We start from the raw sequence: 14279 nt of genomic DNA on the forward strand, positions 1-14279 counted from the left end.
CCTAGAAAGTCAAGAAAACCCAGAAAGATCAGAAAGTCCAGAAGATCCAGAAAGTTAATAAAGTCCATAATGTTCAGAAAATTCAGAAAGTCCAGAAAGTCCAGAAAGTCTAGAAAGTCCAGAAAGTCCAAAAGTCCCGGATTTCAAGAATTTTCAGACAGTCCAGAAAGTTCAGAAAGCTAAGACAATCTAGAAATTCCAGAAATTCCACAAATTCCAGTAAATCCAGAAAACCCAGAAAGGCTAGAAAGCCCAGAAGTAGAGAATTCCAAAATTCCAAAAGTCCAACAAGTCTAGCATATCCTAAAAGTCCAGAAAGTCCAGAAAGTCCAGAAGATCCAGAAAGTCCATAAAGTCCAGACAGTCCAAATTGTTAAGAAAGTCCTGAAAGTCTAGAAATACCAGAAAGTCTAAGAGGCCCAGAAAGTCCAGAAAGTCCAGGAAGTCTAGAAAGTCCAGAAAATCCAGAAAGTTCCGAAAGTCCAGAAAGCTCAGAAAGTCCAAAAAGTCCAGTAAGACCAGGAAGTCCAGAAGTCTAAAAGTAACGAAAGTTTAGAAGTTCAGAAATCCAGATGTCCAGAAATGCAGAAGTCCAGAATTTTAGAATTCCTAAAGACCAGAATTCCAACAGCCCAAAAGACGAAAAGTCTGAAGTCCAGATATCCAGAAGTCTAGAAGACCAGATTTCTAAAAGCCTAGATGTACAGAATTTTAGAAGTCCAGAAGACCAGATGTCTAAAAGCCTAGATGTACAGAATTTTAGAAGTCCAGAAGTCCAGAAATCTTGTAGTACAGAAGTGCAGAAGTCCAGAAAGCTAAGGAAGTCTATAAAGTCCAAATTGTTCAGAAAGTCTAGAAAGTCCAGAAATCCCAGAAAGTCCAGAAAGTTCATGAGTCCAGAAATACCAGAAAGTCTAGAAGGTCCAGAAAGTCTAGAAAGTCCGGAAAGACCCTAAACTCCAGAAGTCAAGAGTCTAGAGTCAAGAAGACCAGAAGTCCAAATATCCAGAAAGTCCAGAAAGTTCAGAGAGACCATAAACTTCAGCAGTCAAGCGTTCAAAGTCAAGAAGACCAGAAGTCTAGAAGTCCAAAAGTCCAGAAATTCCAGAAGTCCAGAAAGCCCAGAAGTCCAGAAATTCCAGAAAGCTCAGTAAATCTTAAATGTCCAGAAAATCCAGAAAGACCAGAAAGTCCAGACAGTCCAAATTGTTCAGAAAGTCCAGCAAATCCAGAAATATCAGAAAATCCAGAAGGCCCAAAAAGTCCAGAAACTCAGAAGTCCAGAAACTCAGAAGTCCAGAAACTTAAAAGTACAGTACTTCATAAATCCTAAATTTTTGAATTCCCAAGGGCCAGAATTCCAACAGCCCAGAAGTCCAAAAGTCTGAAGTCCAGATATCCAGAATTCTAGAAGACCAGATGTCTAAAAGCCTAGATGTACAGAATTTTAGAAGTCCAGAAATTCAGAAATCTTGAAGTACAGAAGTGCAGAAGTCCAGAAAGTCCAGAACTGTATCTATAGTTTTCACGTATTTTCTTCTTCCTTATTTTTGTTTCCTGATGACTAATGTCTTTTTTTGTATCGTCTCACTTCCAGCTGACACTCACGTTTTCTGCTGATTACTTTTTTACTCTCATTTTTTTTTTCCTTTTCGCTTTTCTCTCTTCCTCTACTACCATATTTTTAATTTCTCATCACAATTGTGTACCACTTTTTACTTTCTGTTCTTCATTCTATTATTTCTACTTTCTACTCTACTCACTGTATTCTGAGTTCTCTTATATGATTACTTTTTACTGTTTACTTCCTGCTTTCTGCTCTTCTCTCTGCTCTCTCTACTTTTTACTTTCTACACTCATTTCTTCTTTTCAAATTTCTCTCTACTATTCACTCTCTTCTCCAATATATATGTAACATTAAGAACGCTGTGCACTTTAAGCATATGAACCATTCAGCTATCCATTTTTCTTCCTAACAATACCAACAACATCCTAAACCATGTAGACGAATGTTCCGTGTTCTCACCCGCTCGTTCTCTCCCAACGCCCTCTCTCCTCAGACCGGGAAAAGTTTGCCCACCCGTTTGTTGGGTCGGCAGTAATGCCGTGTTTGATGGAATGATAAATTTTTCATGTTCTTCTGATAAAGATATAAATTTTAAGGATCCGCCAGTAGTGCTATAAATATAGACAGACACCCATCATCATCGTAGTCATCATTGCAAACAAGTTCATTTCCGACGTTGGACTGAGCGATGGATGGATGGTGTGCTGCTTCTGCCACTGGGGAACATGATAATGGAACGTATCAAGTGGGAGGCAGAGGACTTATGGAATGGACGCGAGGCTCTCGGCATCTGTTGAACAAATATTGCTTTGTGCGCTGTATTTCGTAATTCTGGCTCCATGATATGGTACCGTAAACCGGGGGTAAATTGAACTTTCTGTTCTATTACATTTAGATATTCAGACAATTTCTAGGAAACTAGAATACATACTAAGAATCTGAGAAACTAGGAAACTAGGAAACCAGAAAACTAGGAAACTATGAAGCTAGGAGACTTGGAAACTATGAAACTAGGAAAATAGAAAAGTAACGAACTAGAAAACTGGAAAACTAGGAAACAATGAAACTAGAAAACCAGGGAACTAGGAAACAAGAAATCTAGGAAATAGGAAACTAGGAAAGTAGGAAACTAGGAAACTAAGAAACTACGAAACTAGAAAACAAGATAAGGAAACTAGGGATATATTAAAAAAAAACTAGTAAGCTAGGTAACTAGGAAAATAGAAAACTAGTAAACTAGAAAACTAGTAAACTAGAAAACTAGGAAACAATGAAACAATAAACCTAGGAAATTAGGAAACTAGAGAACTAAGAAACTGAAAACTAGGAAAGTAAAAAACTAGACAACAAGAAAAATAGAAATCAAGATTACTAGGTAACATAGAAACCAGGAAACTGGTAAACTAGTAAACTATTAAGTTATGAAACAAGGAAACTTGGAAACTTTGAACCTATTTAAGCAAACTAACATTTTTGGATAATAAAAAAGTATAAAATCATCATTCAACATCTTTAAACTCGAAAACATTCGATATTTGTGATTCGAATGGAGCAGTCAGCATCCTTGAAAGGAAATATCATTCGATTCCGAACTGATCAGTTTGACCCCGTGCTACGGTAGTTGTGTTGGAATCCGCCGAAAATGCACCCCGATTATTATGACGATCGATGATGGCTCCGGGGCAATCAATTTGGTCCTTGTAACAACGAGTGGAATGGACAAGTTTCAATTTATTTTTGCCGTGTTTTTCCGTTGCAGGAAATGCGGAAATCGAATGTGAAATTTTTCCGCGCCCATTATGTTGCGGCGCCGGGATCAAAAGTGGGTGGCTTGCTTAATTTTCTGCAATGTACCGCTGAGTACTTAGATGTGTGGGTAGGGTGGTTCGAATTGCAATTCAGCCATTTCTTTAGTATGGTATGAGTTTTCACATTAGGATTATCAATTTGTTCTTCTACTTGTCTCCATAAACCAATATCTTCTCTGGACCAACATCTTCGAAATATCGCCGAAAATATTGAAAATTTGACTGAACTTTGTTTTTTATCATAAGGATTATTAGAAAGATATGGGAATTTCATTTTAAAACTTTTTCGTGTTTTGAATCATGCCAATGTGCAGGAACGCGTCGTTTGACGTTCCATACATTTCGTAAGTTCTCAGCAGTCGGTGCATAAATTACGATTTCAGTTCGGCATTTCATCCACTTTGGCCCCAGCACCGGTGGTGGATGGCTCTTTAATAACGGGTGAAATAGATGTAGCTCAGGTGCGAACTAGAAGCATGATCTCACGTACGCAATCATCTTAATGCGCTTCACTTCCTCTTGCTGCAAGTGTTTTCCATCACAGCGTAGTCACGATGAAAGTGACTCCAAACGATGGGATTATATTCACGCGCGGGTTTGACTGGGACACTAGTAGGGTTACCAGTCAATTTTCTTCAAGGAGGGAACATTTCTTATGCCCTTCCTCAGACTTAGTGGTTAGAGTTTGCAGCTACAAAGCATAGTCTTGCAGAAGGTATCTGGGATTCATTCATTTCATTTATTTAGTTAACATCTTAGCAGATAACACTGAAACAACAATTTCACGCCACAATACTCGGTTCGTAGCTGCATCTCTCCATCCTCGGTTCTGCCCTTGATCCGCCCACCTAGCTCGCTGCGCTCCACGTCTTCTTGTACCAACCGGATCCGAGGCGAACATCATTTTTGCAGAGTTGCTATCCGGCATTCTTGCAACATGCCTGCCCATCGTATCCTTCCAGCTTTGGCCACCTTCTGGATACTGGGGCGTTTGAAGGCTCCAAGTGCTTGCAAGTCCTCCTCGAGCATCGTCCACGTTTCAAGCCCGTAGAGGACTACCGGCCTTATGAGAGTTTTGTAGATGGTACATTTGGTGCGGGTATGTAACTTTTTTGACCGCAGCTTCTTGTGGAGGTCATAGTAGGTCTGACTTCCACTGATGATGTGCCTCCGAATTTCACGACTAACGTTGTTGTCAGCCGTCAGCAAGGATCCAAGGTAGACGAACTCGTCGACTACCTCGAACATATCCTTGTCTATCGTAACACCACTATCTAGGCGAGCCCTGTCGCGCTCGACCCCATCAGCTAGCATGTACTTTGTCTTGGCTGCATTCACCACCAGTCCACCTTTGGTGCCTCGCATTTCAGGCGAGTGTACAGGTTTGCCATCTTTTAAAATGTTCGACCGACAATGTCCATATCATCCGCGAAGCAAACAAATTGACTGGATCTCGTAAAAATCGTACCCCGGCTGTTAAGCCCGGTTCTTCGCATAACACCTTCTAGCGCAATATTGAACAACAGGCACGAAAGTCCATCACCTTGTCGTAGTACCCGGCAGGATTCAAATGAACTGGAGTTTTCTCCTGAACCTTCACACCATTTTGCATTCCTTCCATCGTTACTCTTATCAGTCATGGGAGCTTCCCGGGAAAGCTGTTCTCGTCCATTATTTTCCATATCTCTACGCGTTCGATACTATCGTATGCCGCCTTAAAATTAATGAAAAGGTGGTTACAGATGACAGACGATGGAAGATGATCTGGGATAACTTTTGTAGGCTGCCCTTCTTAAAGATGGGGTATATTACACCTTCCTTTCACTACTTACTAGCTGTTCTGTTTTCCGGATTGTACCTATCACACGGTGCAGACAAATAGCCAGCTCGCCAGACCTATCTTTAATAGTTTATCTTCGATACTACCCTTGCCAGCATCTTTATTGTTCTTGAGCTGACATAACTTCCCTCAAAGTGGGGGCTGGTTGGCTGATCGTATGCAATACTGAAGAAGGCTTTTCCTTCGTTGCCCCGATGTTCATTACCTGTGCTCTCAGCGCCATTCAGCTGTTCGTCGAAGTGCTGCTTCTACCTTTCTATAATGTCACGTTCGTCCGTTAAGTTGCTCCCATCATTATCCCTGCCCTTGGCTAGCAGCTGTGGTAATCATTCGCATCTGGAAATTCATTAATGATATGATTATTTTATTTGAATCAACCGTCTGACCCTTTTAGCTTAATGTAGCTTGAGCATAAAAAGTTATTTAGGGGTCGTACATAAGCCATAAGTGTAGCTGGTAGCAGCCCGCCTACAACCGCGGCTTCGAATGTGGTCGACCAACCAATGACGCAATTGCTGTTGTTGACTGCAGTGGTTAACATTTTGGATAAGCATGGAAACCTGCAAGCATGGCGTGCTCTTTTGGACAGTGGATCGCAGGTCAACTTTATTTCGGAGGCGATATTGGAGAAACTGCATTTGTATCGGGAAGAAATCAATATTCCTATCACCGGAGTCAACAACGTTAGATCAAGTGTTCGACAGCTGGCAAAAGTTGAAATTCTGGTATATCCAAAGGTGACGGGTAATTTGCCCACTTTTAAGGTTGATGTCGTTTTGTGGAATATCCCAACCGGGATTCAGCTAGCAGATCCGATGTTCCTGAAGTTGATTTTTTGGTTGGAATGGAATGATACGACGACATTATCAAGCCTGGTCGTCTGATAGTTATCTGAATACCTGCCCACTAGAGTGGTTCAAAATTTAAAATTGTTTGAGAATCCAATCACCCATATGTTCCTTGCCATCTTTACTATAAAAAAAATGTTCTGTGAAATTTTCAGCTCTCTAGGTGATGATTTAAAGGTGGTGCAAAGACAATGTAGGTTTATATAGAAATTACTATGGAGAAATTTTGAGATATGTTCCAAATACGCTAGTACTGGTATGTAAGTACAAACTTATTATCGCATAGTAAAAACTCGTTCTTCAAACCATAATAATGACATTTGCTGAAGGGAGAAATTTAATCCGATGGATAGCAGGTGAGGTATTTATGAATTTGTTTGCAATTATTTCTTCAGCAACATCCTTCAATCAGGTTTGAAGAATGAGTTTTCAATATGGGATGATAAATTTCTACTTACATACCGGTACTAGCGTACTAGGTACTAGGAACATTTCTCAAAATATCCCCATAGTAATTTCCATATGATCCTACATTGTCTTTGGGCCACCTTTGAATCACCACCTTAAAAGCTGAAAATTTCACAGAACACTATTTATATGATAAGGATGGTAAGGAGCATATGGGAGATTTAAAATTTGAATCGCCCTACTGCTCACGTGCCCACACTTCAGGATTCACAGTTTGGCTGGTTGGTTGGTGGAAAGTGTGCTAGTGCATTTGTGGAATCAATCTAACTTCTCATGCAGCAACACCCGCAAGTTATTCGCCAAATGAACTGATGCAGAAGTTTTAGGAATTTTAAATTGTGAGAAGTCCGATGCTGAAAAGTGTGAACACCACTTTCCGTCTACGTTTTACCAGAGTGACGATGATCGTTACATCGTAAAGTTTCCCTTGAGGGAAACAGTTTCTCAGCTGATAGATTCGAAACCAATGGCCCTCAGACGATTGTTCTGGAAACTAAGCTGCAGAAGAATCCCGACATCAAGAAACAATGTCATAAGTTCGTGGACGAATACGAGCAGCTTGGACATTTGCAAAAAATGGTATGTACTGCATCACGTGGTACTAAAACCGTCGAATTCTACCGAATTGGCGCTGAAAAAGTTATACGTGGACAATATGCTATTTGGTAGTAACAACTTGGAGGAAGTGAGAAGCCAAGAATTGATCGAGCTTCTGATCTACGGGGGTTCCCACCTACACAAATGGGCAGCAAACAACGAGCAACTGTTGGACTCCATTCCATTGAAGGATCGGGTTAAATTGGTTAAGATTGTAGATTCTAGTGCAAACGAAGTAATCAAAACACTTGGACTGATGTGGGATCCGAATGGAGATGATTTTATGTTCCGAGCACAATTTGACTGCTACAACCCTGCTCCAACGAAGCGACAGATTCTGTCTAAGATTGCAAGGCTATTTGATCCATTAGGCTTCCTATCGCCTGTCATAGTCCCCGCTAAGGTCTTGATGCAGAACCTATGGAAGAAGAAGGAGTGGGACGGTAAACTGGACGGAGATCTGATCGAGCATTGAAAGTAATTCTCGTAGTATGCCAGCTGCAGCTGCATTATTCTTCGAGTTGGAGGTAGAATTCGTCATAGCAAAATTCCATATGAAGCGAAGCACCAATGGATCATTCCGAACAAGCACCCTGTAACAAGAAGACTATTAGCTGCTGTACACAGGGATATAATACACGCAGGACCGAGTAGCGTGATGGCGGCCTTACGAGAACGTTACTGGATTTTGAACGCCAGATCAACGATACGAAGTGTAGCTAAAAACTGCATCACTTGCTTCAAGTCGAACCCAAAGCTTGCAGAACAATTCATTGGAGATTTGCAGAATTTTCCAGTATTTTTCGCAATATATAACGGAAATATGTCAATGAAATTTCGAAAATCGCTGAAACAGTTTTGATTCTTCCGTTCCGTCTCCTAATATAAAATCATCGATGATCATTATTCAAATTAGTCGCAGTAGATTTATTAATCACTCACCATTCATAGAATAAATTCATGAGTTGCTCAATGAATGAGTCTTTCAACGAAATAATCACACAATGGATGCACTTTTGTATCTATAAATGCATTAAAACATTACAACCGAGCAGGGATTGAATCCTGAGAAAATTGAGAGAATCTATCACGTATCGCTCTCTGTAACTATCATAACATGCTGCACATTATGAGAGACTGTTTATCGTATACTGGTACAACTTTCATCAGATTGGGGGGATAGTAGTGCATGATAAAACCCCTCTAAACGTGCTCCAAGCCTGGGGGACACTTTTGCTATTGAAAGTTCGTGGATTGTTTATCGTGCCAGTAAATAAAAACATCTACCCCCACCGGTAAACAAGCGAGAAAAATGGATTTTATCATCGCTCTCTCTTTGGGGCTCTCGCTCGCTGCTTTCATTTATCACACTTGTTACACCTTGCGATACAATGACGATCGTGGACCGCAACAGATGGGATGTTTTTCTTTGCTTGCTTTGATCGTGCTTCATACTCAAATGAGAGCGAATTCTGCAATGCCTGCAACCGAGACATTGTTTACAAAATCATCACTTACCTGGGCAGACAAAATCATTGTCTCCAGAAGTAAAACTCCGTTCTATTCCGTAACAGCAAAGTGCAACGACGACCGGTAAAAGTTTAACGAATTGTGGTTTTCTTCTCACGTACGTACCAAAAACGAGAGTTTTCTATTCGCGGACACAATATTTTAGTTCAGAATCCCGTAACGCGCGATCAATTCGTAAAATTTCACTCGAGAAATTCGGTATCGCGAACCGTCGCGTCGTGGTACTCGGGTATGAACGTAAACATAAGTATTGCTCGCATGTATAGGCCTTTCCACATGACGTTTCAAATCATCTGATCCGGAAGCTCTTTGACAGTTCTTCTATGAAAATGGCAGGCTCGTATTAGCACCGGTCCTACACCGATGTAAACAAATGCATGTCACATGAAATGGCCTATGTGATGACAGTTCTCAACACAGCAGTGTTGGTAATGAGATACCACTCAAAACGAGAACCTTTTCTTCTCGCGTGAGCGGCGAAGGTTAATAGGGTGATCCCGAAAAGTTTTTGATTCACCATATCAGTGAAGTTATTGGTTGAAGTTGATGAAGAAGCAACGATGGGCTAATGTAACCATTCGGTTCCAAGATTTACTTGTTGGCTTCACCACAAAGTTTATCCCTTCTTTTTCCTTAATGAGTTTTTTTTTTCAAATGTTGAACTTTCACACTCACTGGTCGACGAAAATGTCAAGAGTGAGTGCGTGTTCCGATTTCATAACCGTACCAAGCAGACAAGATGTGATATACATTCGAGCAGTTTGAGTTCGGGCAAAATAATCACAGTCCTGTTAGCATTGTTTTCAAACACAGAGGGTGATGAATGTAACAGGATGTGCAAACAATAGAGCATAGAACATAGATATCAGTTACAAAATTTTTCCGAAACAGCATTCTATATAAGAAGCCGGTTTGCAAAAATCCAGTCTCTTTTTACAAATAGTGATCCTTAAAGGAACTAGAGTGCGCGCGAGTGTAAATAGTATATTTTATGGTGATAGTTTTTCTTTTAATTCTGTGTTGTTTCTTTTTCTAAAATAGGTTATTGTAAAAATTGTATTTGTTTGAGCAGTAAATGTTAGTCGATAAAAATGTGTTAGTAAAAATAGTATGGAAAAGCATGGATTAAAAAGCAGTGAGTATGGTTAGTATGTTAGTATGTTAGTATGAAGTCTATCCTAAAAATAATAAGTAATTAAAAATTATAGTAAAACAAGCTACGAACAGTGATACGAACAAATAGCGAATACAACAAACAAGCAAAAACAGTAGAAAAATAATTATCAGTGAAACAGCGGAAAGGTGGAGGTTAGGTAGTGACGTCTCAATTCTTGGTGCCCAGGTGCACGCCAAAGAAGCTTTTTCTTCTGTACTTTATTCTAAGATCGTCGTGCAGTGCCATCGGTGTGCCTCCCGGGAAGATCAAGCCAGCTTTCGTTGCGCCTGATCCATTGAACTTGACGATGTGACCGTTGAAGAGTGTTACAACCCGAGTGCGTGGCGCCATTGTCTCCTACCAACTACCAATTCGCCATAACCATCAACGAAACTCCGGATCCATGACAACACCTAAAAACTACGTAGGGTAACTCCGTGTAATACGCCCCGACGGGGCAATACACTCCTCTTCGTTTTCACGGGATTGAGGTTTCTTTGACACGTGAATATGATCACATATCAAAAATATTCGTGAAAATATGATGTTGCTCATATATATTTTTCTATGGGAGGGGCATATTGACGGGTTGTTTTGAAACGTACACTTTTTTGAAATAACCTGGAAAGAGGTTTCGTGCAGAGCATGACCAACTAAATAAGGAACACCTTGACATAAAAAACTTCAGAAGTGATGCATTTGCTACTGCGATAGAAAAGTATTTCCTTAAGGTTAGCGTATTACATCTTTTTACCGGCTTTAGGACGTTTCGTGGAATGACATTTGGTCGAATGACATTTGGTTGAGAGTACATTTGGTCGAATGACTTTAGAACGTTTATTTTGGTCGAATAATGTTTAGTTGAATTATTGATTATATTTTTCTAAGTTTTGCAAAGTTGAAAAGATAACGTATTCTTTGAATAATCTGAATTATTAACTGTTGTTGAATAAAAAAATGAATTTTAAGTAGTTTTTTGTATATTGACTGAAATACTAAGCTCTAGTGAATTTATTATTATTTTATCATAGCATCATTCTTTGAAAAACTGCTCAACAAGTTTGGACATGTACTACGCACAAAAACACTTGAGTAGGGCACTCAAAGGATTGTCCTACCCATGATTTAGCAATACAAAAGAAAAACAGATCATCAGAAAGCTTGAAAAATAAATTAAGCTATTAACCCTCTCTTTCCCATGATAGCACCGATTTTCGACGAACGCTAGCTAAACTGAAGTTGAACGATTAGCTCAATAATGATTGGAATGAGTTTATGCGCTCATTTGTCTCATCAAACATCGAAATAAGTGACCCAAGAGTCAAACTGTTCAAAAACAATCAAATAACTATTGAAAAACAATCAACAATTTTTAAAGTGGTTTTGAATAATTTAGCTTTTTTGCAACAACTTTTGTTCAAGCACTTTTTTTTAGAAACGCCATTTTGACAAATAAATTTTCGAACAAAGCTGTGGAAAAGAAAGGGTTAATCTGATCAATAAACATACAAGCCCGTGTGATGAACGATTGAGAATATCTATAGTGAAAATCCTGGGAAACTTCTTATAAGAGTTGTTACAAGAAGCTACTTAAAGCGTTGGAAAAACAAATTGAACAATCCTCAGTGCTATTTTTGTTTATTTCTATTTATTTGTTTTTTTTCAATGGATGGTTTTCTCAAAACATCTACAGCCAACCCAGTAAATGTTCTGGGATAAATTGCCATGAGCGTTCGTGGAAGTAATTCTTGAAAAGTTTCTGGACCGTCCAACAGGCTTTTCAAGAATTTCGTCTCAAAATCCCCTAGGAATAGCGTCAGGAATTATCGTATTGATTTTATATAGAATTTTTCAGGGTCTTCTATAAGGATCTCTTCCGAAATTTTTCTAGAGATTTATCTACCAATTCTCCAAGAAATTCTTTCAAAGATTTTTCAAAGGATGCTTAGAAGAATTTCTTCAGAATTTGCTCCAAGATTACTTGAGAACTTCAAGGCTACTACATCTAGTAATTTCCTTAGATCTTACCATGATTTTCTTTTCCAAAACTTATCTTGAATTTCCATCAGATATTTTTTACTTATCCTTCACATGAATTCTCCAGTTGTTTTTCTAGGAGATCTTCCTAAGATTTCTACAGAATTTGTCCTGAGGAAATCCTCAGAATTTTTGAAAACAAAAAAAAAATAGCTGAGAGGTTTTTCAAGAAACCCTGCAAGAATACCTCCGCCTCTTCACGTGGATTTCTTCCCATTCATCCAAAAAATCCAAAATTCCTCAAGGAGTCCTTCGAAAAAATCCATATTTTTTTCAAGGATTTTTTTTAGCATTTCTTCCAAGTAATACTCCTGCCGTTTTTCCAAACATTTTTTAAAGTCAAAAAAAAATCCCATGCAATTTTTGAAAGCCTAATTAAGTTTTCACACCAGGTAATACTACAACAATTTTCCCAATAATTCCTCCAATTATTCCTACACAAACTTTTATAGAGATTCTGTCCGTGTCTTTTTCGAGAAATTCCTTTAGAAAATTCTGCGAAATGCTATCCGGAGATTCTGTTGATTGATTTTATTTTTAGGTTATTATAGCAAATTATCTAGGAAATCTTCTGACACTTTCTCAAAAGCCCAGGTGTTATTTCAGAGATCATTGTTCATTAAGAGTGACTTAAAAACTTCCAATAATTTTAAATGAAGTTACTTCAGAATTTTCTTAAGATGTGTCTCATGGATTTATTCTTCAGAAAAATTTCATTGGCATATTCCTGGAGAAAATCTCAAAGTATTACAGGAGGAATTTCTGAATAAACCTTAGAAGAAATCTCTGGAGCAGTTGATGAAGGTAAAAAATGACACCGACCATTAATACTTCCAATAAACGATTTGCCCTTTAAAGGAAGCACCACACTAGACAACGGACTAACATGACGAAAAGTTTTTCGGGATGAAGTGGGAATCGAACTCACACTCCTTGACTCGTCACAGATAAATTCTTGGTAACACTAATCGCACGACCATGAAGCCCAGGTATCTTTAGAGAAATCTCTAGTTGAAATCTTATGTTAACTCTCAAAGACAGTTTTAAAGGAAATCCCTCGGAAATGGTTAAATAAGTTGGAACTTTCTTGAAAAAAATCACAAAGAATTTTTGGAGGAATTCTGATGACTCTTTGGAAAAATTTCATTCCTGTGGTTCTCCTTGGGTAAAACCAGGTTGAATTATTTAGAGGTTAATTTTTGGAGTTATAATCTGAACATTTTAACTCTCAAAGACAGTTTTAAAGGAAATGGTTGAATCATTAAGTTGGAACTTTCTTGAAAAAAACACAAAAAATTTTTGGAGGAATTCAGGGCTGATTATTTAGAGGTTAATTTTTGGAGTAATAACCTGAATCATCAAGCCTCGTCCTTCGTTGATCACTAAGCATTCAAGAACCCACCCCCTCCCTTTTTATATGTAATATAATTACCTATTCTGTATTCATCCTTTTTGTGAAGAGTTGGAGATCAACTCCTGCTAGGATCAATCATCCCCTGCGTGCGTATTGGTTGAATTTGATGTCCGCACGACCCTGAAGATCCCAATCCCATAAGCCGGTAAGTTAGCGAGTTTCACTGTCAAGTCAAGGAGATTAGGGAGACCACGAATCGTGAGGGTTTATGGGGGAAGAGATGGCTCAGGATTTATTTCGCTCCATAAAATCTATTTATAATTTTTCGTACAAAATATCTTACCGTGGTGAGAGAGGGCTTGAAAAATCCCGAAAATTGTCTTATGTTATCAATCCACAGCCCCTTATGTTCTCTTTTTACGAGAGTATCCAAATATGCAAACCACTGGTAACCCCAACATCCTGCATTCGTTTTCATTCTCACCAGCATCCAAAGACTGGAAACAACTCAACCAACTGACAGAGAGCGAACTGAAAGTGAGTTAGGCACCAGTTCCAACCCGGTTCAAGCAAGCAAGCAAGCACTTATTGCATGGCAATAAATTCTGCAGAACCATTGCTTCACATCTCGATAACTGTCTGTAAATTTAGTGCCGCTTAATAGATTTCCTCTCGTATACGAAGAAGAAGTGTTCGTGGCAAATGGAGAGGTCCTCCAGCTGTGTGGGACAAGAAGAAGGTCGCAACATGCTGCTACCAGGGGGCGTACGGTTCCCACGCGTTCTGCTCCATGAAGACGAATTGCAATCACCTTTCTGCTTCGAACGAACCCTTCCAGTGCAGAGGCAGCGAGCACCTGGCAGACGACGGAAGGAAGTTGATTTATTTGGGAATTTCATGTACAGCGGATCGAGCATGCAAATGAGCTTCCGACTGTTTCTGGCTGGGTGATGCCTTGACGCATTGGTTGGAGCGGGTGGAGGTTGCAAAAATCGCATCAAATAGTAAAACAGCACCTAATTAGGATGCTGCTGCTCTGCGATAGCAGCAGGGATGGTTTCACGTTCACGGAGA

This window comes from Aedes aegypti, chromosome 3, assembly GCF_002204515.2.
Source record: "Aedes aegypti strain LVP_AGWG chromosome 3, AaegL5.0 Primary Assembly, whole genome shotgun sequence".
NCBI classification, from domain to species: domain Eukaryota; kingdom Metazoa; phylum Arthropoda; class Insecta; order Diptera; family Culicidae; genus Aedes; species Aedes aegypti.